This window comes from Trichechus manatus, unplaced genomic scaffold, assembly GCF_000243295.1.
Source record: "Trichechus manatus latirostris isolate Lorelei unplaced genomic scaffold, TriManLat1.0 scaffold00256, whole genome shotgun sequence".
NCBI classification, from domain to species: Eukaryota; Metazoa; Chordata; class Mammalia; order Sirenia; family Trichechidae; genus Trichechus; species Trichechus manatus.
The window spans coordinates 2201114-2206599 of record NW_004444192.1 but is presented as its reverse complement, the minus strand read 5'-3'; the positions used below and the strand labels follow the sequence as shown (position 1 = coordinate 2206599).

At 38.0% G+C, this 5486-nt stretch overlaps 1 non-coding gene across 1 annotated transcript; it reads left to right on the top strand.

The window, feature by feature from the left end:
- The first annotated feature begins 1076 nt into the window (after positions 1 to 1076).
- Positions 1077 to 1147, top strand: TRNAG-CCC (transfer RNA glycine (anticodon CCC)). The gene has a single exon. It is a non-coding gene; the product is annotated as a tRNA-Gly (tRNA).
- The last annotated feature ends 4339 nt before the right edge of the window (positions 1148 to 5486 follow it).

Genomic DNA, 5486 nt, shown 5'->3' with positions numbered 1-5486 from the left:
GACTTGGTCAGTTCTATATTTTCACAAGTAACTCAGACAAAAAATATTAGAGAAATGTAGATCAAATGTTCAGGTAATATGAAACTAGAAGAAATGATCAATTGCAGGACAGAACCAAAGTCCACAATAACTCAATAAGTTGAATTACAGGCATAGCCTAAAAATAATAATTAACATACTCTTTGTCTCTTATATTTTCAAAGTTCGATTTAATTATAATTTTTACAAGTTATTGTGCTAAGCACACACACACACACACAAAAAAAAAAAATATCTCTTTTAATCAAAGCAATCCATTCAACAATTATTTTTTGAGCATTTACTATGGGCCAAGCACTATACTAGGTACTTGAGATATATCAGCGAGCAGATGAAAATCTTGGCCCTGTAGATGTGTATCAATACTAGTGTTCCCATTTTATGGTCAGAGAGAGAGAGGACAAGACGTAATCTGTAAATCAAAGTTCTCAGAGCAAAGGAAGTGCCAGTGCATGGATTTAATCCATTTTCTTCAGTATTATACAAGTTAAAATTTAGCAAAACAAAGCAATTGCATAGGTACAGAAAACAACAATGTCGAACACCTGTAAAACAGATATATCAAATATAATTGAGAGCAAACTCAACATGTGTCAATGGTTTAATGAAGTTGCCAAGGATCTACAAAGACAATAAGTATAAAATAGTGGTTAAAAGCATGAGCTTTGAGGTTAGATAAACTTGGTTTCAAATCTTGGTGCCCCAGTTACTAAATGTGTGACCCTGAGCAAATACTTTGTCTCTCTGGCCTCAGTTTCCTCAACTGTAAAATAAATATATTACTTTCATCTCACAAAATCAGGTTGAGGTAATATGTAATATACTTAATGCAGTTTCAAGCACATTATAAGTGCTTACATGCTTAATAAATGGTAGTTATTAATCCTAGGCCACACTGATATATGTATACTATTGAGAAAAGGGAGATTTTTAAAGTCTTTTTTCTGTTCACTGCTTAGTGAACTCAGGAGCTTTTCAATTAGTTCTGAGATCCACAATTAAAAAGGTGTTAAGATCAATTTGGGACAAGTAAAGGGACATTGGTGGTTCAGTGGTAAAACTCTTGCCTCCCACGCAGGAGACCCAGGTTCGATTCCTGGTCAACGCACCTCATGCACAACCATCACCCCTCTGTAAGTGGAAGTTTGTGTGTCGCTGTGATGCTGAACAGGTTGCAACAGAGCTTCCAGACTAAGATGGACAAGGAAGGAAGGCCTGGTGGTCTACTTCCAAAATCAAAGAGTGAAAACCCTATGGATCACAACAGTCTGATCCCCAATAGATTACAGGGATGGCACAGGTCCAGGGAGCACTTTGCTCTGTCGTGCATGGGGTTGCCATGAGTCAGAGGCAGCTAACGATAACAAAGGAGAGGCAGTGATATTGAAAGAATTATAACCCAATTATCAGTTGATAAATTATACATTAACAATAGAGTGTATTTTAGGCAGTGTGCTCAAGACTATCACCTGAGAAATGCTGTGAAGAAGCAAAGGATGATCAGCCTTGAAGTCCCCCTTTAGTGGACATAATCAACACCTTCAAACAACTGCAGAAGGGGTCATGCAAGAGATGTACTCCCTGGGGTTTTTGGAGTAAAAATTAAGTATAATACATTGAAACCACAGGTAAAAAGACCTATGTTCAATACAAGGTTGACCTTTTCTTCTTGTTGTTAGCTACCGTCTTGTAGGCCTCGACTCATGGTGACCCCATGTACAACAGAATCAAACACTGCCCAGTCCTGCACCCTCCTCATGGTCAGTTGGGGTTTAGATCATTTTGATCCATAGGGTTTTCACTAGCTGATTTTTGGAAGTAAATCATCAGTTCTTTCTTCCTAGTCCATCTTAGTGTAGAAGCCCCACTGAAACCAGTTCAGCATCACAGCAACACTCAAGCCCCACAGACAGATGGGCGGTGACTGCACATGAGGTGCATTGACCAAAACTGAGTCTACCACATAGGAGGTGAGAATTCTACTGCTGAACCACCACTGTCTCCACGGTTAATCTTTATATCCATTAAGTGGTTTAAGGATGAAAGGTAGTATCACAGGTGCACATCATCTGTGAGGGGCAGGGTATTCAAGCATCAGGCATAGGGTAGGTCTAGGCAGATATTAGGGCTTCTTCCAGGTCTGAGATGCTATGATTCCATGAAACAATAGAAATTTATATACATGACCATGTCTGGCACTTCAAATATGATCAGATTCTCATGGATTGGGGCTTCTTGCTCTCATAGCACACTATACTTACTCATAATACTAGTGTTATTCAAATCTTCTGAGAAGCAGACGCTGGGATAGAGTTAGGAGTACAAGAAGTTTATCATGGAGTAAAGCTCATGAAAGATCAAGGAGGAAGAAGAAGGGTTGAGCAGATAAAACCATTAGACAGCAACACGAATCTGAAAACTGAAAATAAAAGAAGAGAGGAAAGAGACATGGGCAGGGAGAGCCTCAGACAGTGATGAAGATTGACAAAGTTTCAGCCACCCCTAAAGGAGAGTTCTGAAGCAAAGATGAAAGGAATCCCATGTTGGGCAGAAACAGCCAGACCCTAGTACCCCCATCATACTCAGTCATTGGCTGCTGGTTGCCTGGAATATATGATGGTTTTACATTTAACACAGAGGTAGATCCCAAAGGCACTGTAACTGGAGGCTTTGAGCTAACCGCTTTCCTCACTGATGAACTGCAAGTTCTTGAAGGGAGATCCAAGTGGCCCTACGTCTCCCACGTTCTTGTTACACTGATCTGAAATTTTTCTGCTTACTTCCCTGTTATCTTAGATAAGCTATAGGATGTTTGAACGTGCTGATTGTGTTTTATTCTCCATCTTCCATCACATGTAGATGCAGAGTTTGTAGATGCTCAACAGTTACTGAATCAATGAATGGATACAGGCTGAGGTGTTTGGGGAGCCTATGAGAGGATCTAAAAATTGACCTACTCAAAAATAACAACCTATAAGCCCATTAACCTTAAGAATCTCCTAGTAATATATTTTTTTAAGCAAATTGGATAACATTCTTCTATCTAGGTTTGGCTTATATGTTTAGCCAACTAATACCCTTTTTATACTTACCATCTCCTAATAGAAAGCAGAGCCTAAAAGGAAAGAGGGAAAGGAAGGACACAAAAAATTGATAAAAGTTGACAATGCAGCTGCCAGAAGTTATGGGGGGGCTAGAATGCGAGCATTGATGGAAAGTTAGGATGAATGAATGCCAGGAACTATTTGTGCCAGATATCTTTTTTTTCATAACCTTCCAGATCACTCCTCCACTCTATTCTACTCTGTTCTTTCCCCAGGAGGATAAGGTTATGAATTATAGCATAAACTCCTGTGTCTTCTGACTTCAAGTTGGGGGACCTGGCAGAAAATTGGAGGAAGAGAGGAAAGTTACGCCAGGGAATTTATTCCTTGGTTCCATTCTTGCGACACTGCATTTCTCTCAAGGTGACCAATTCTCTATCCTTCTGGTATTCAATGACTATTCTCTTTCCTCATCTGTTTAGGCCTCTGTTACTTCTAGCCCCAGGTTCTTGTGCTTCTGATTCCACTATATTCCACTTAAAAAAAAAAAAAAATTCTGTTGCCATCGACTCTTAGAGACCCTATAAAACAGAGTAGAACTGCCCCATAGGTTTTCCAAGGCTGTAAATCTCTATGCAAGCAGACTCACATCTTTCTCCCACAAAACGACTGGTGGGTTTGAACAGCTAACCTTTTGGTTAGCAGCTGAGTGCTTAACCACTGCACCACCAGAGCTCCATTTCACACTTAAACCTTTGTAATTACAAGTTTGTGGCAACTCTTTTGCCCAAAGAATGGGCCTTTAAGCATTTCTGGGGGTACTAATGTACCTCAGAATCAGGAATAGGATTTGCCTACAACTGTAGGATCTGAACTATTTTTGTGAACAACTTTATGGTCTATTTCACTTCTTTTGTCCTTAACCCAGGATGTCTGACAGACATGTCCATCCTTGGGCCACACTGACATCTCCCAAATGAATGACTTAGTGATCTGTAAGTCAAGAGCAGAATCTTATTAGAGTGTAATCATGACCTCTGTAAGAGGTTAGGTAGATCAAGTGGTTGGGACCAAGGCTGCAGCCCACCTCCATGAAGACGAGTTCCCAAATCTCACAATACAATTCCCTTTTCATGACTGAGCTTTCCAGAGTTCAGCACTCATTTTTTACAGCAATGGAATTCAATGATTACTCTTTTTCACAATATAATTGCACATCCTTACCACTTATATGCATAAAAAGAAAGCCCTGACTTCAAGGGTTAACCTGGAGTTCCATACTCTGACATGTGTTGTCTAAACTTAGTATGATATTTCCTTTAATTACATGGAAAAAGAGCACTCTAATTTTCCTAAAAATCATTACATTTGCAATATGGCTCAGCTCGAAAATCATCTAAATTCAAATGACAAACCAGTCTAAACTGTTAGACAAAAAATAAATAAATAATAATTTTTAAAAAATCCCACAGATTGAAGCTGAATGCACATTTGTTTTCCTGATCCACGTATCCAGTTCTGTGATTTCAGACCATACTCTGTGGAGGGCAGCACCTTCTGATTCTACTTTATGCTTCAGTATTTTATTATATTCCTAGACTAATTTCTAAAGGCCATGTGTAAATTTTGACGGATACTAAAAAAGTAATTATTTAAAAGTAAAACAACTAATTTCAAGTCTTATGGCAATGTGAAATTTCCTATGCTCCTCAAAGTCTGAATATCAATGGAAATAAGTGACAGACATTGCATTCATGAGCACCTGGTGTCTTCCTGTTCTGCTTGCTAGCTGGGACGTGTTATAAAGCAAAGAGTAATATAATTTAATAGATGGAGCATCTCAAATCTAAAGTTTATTTAGTCTATCAGACTGTTATGTACCTATTCCTTTGGAAACATATATCCTTAAAAACTCCTTTTTTATTGATCATATGTCATTAAGAGGGTTTCTATAAATTATTCACCAAGGAGAAAAAAAAGTCTTTTTTTTTTGGTAGAGCTTATTTAAAGTGAAATTCTGAGATAAGTTTCAGGAACAGGAAAAAAAATATAAACAGGAAAAATGTTCATTCTACACAGATATAACCTTATTTATTATATTTCTGAAAAAAGGCAGTTGTATAAGACACAATGAAATATCTATTTGCCATCTAGTAATCTCAGTGTACAATAGTATTTTTCAACATTGAAGAGCAGCACAACTGGAAGAACATAATCAATGTCACTGAATTGTGCATGCAGAAATTTTTGAAATGGTGTATCTTTGGCTATGTATATTTTCACCAAAAAAAAAAAAAGGTTGAGAAGAGAGAGGGTTGACATGTTGTGGGGTTGTTAACCAATGTCATAAAACAATATGTGTACTACTGTTTCATGAGAAACTATTTGTTCTGTAAACCTTCA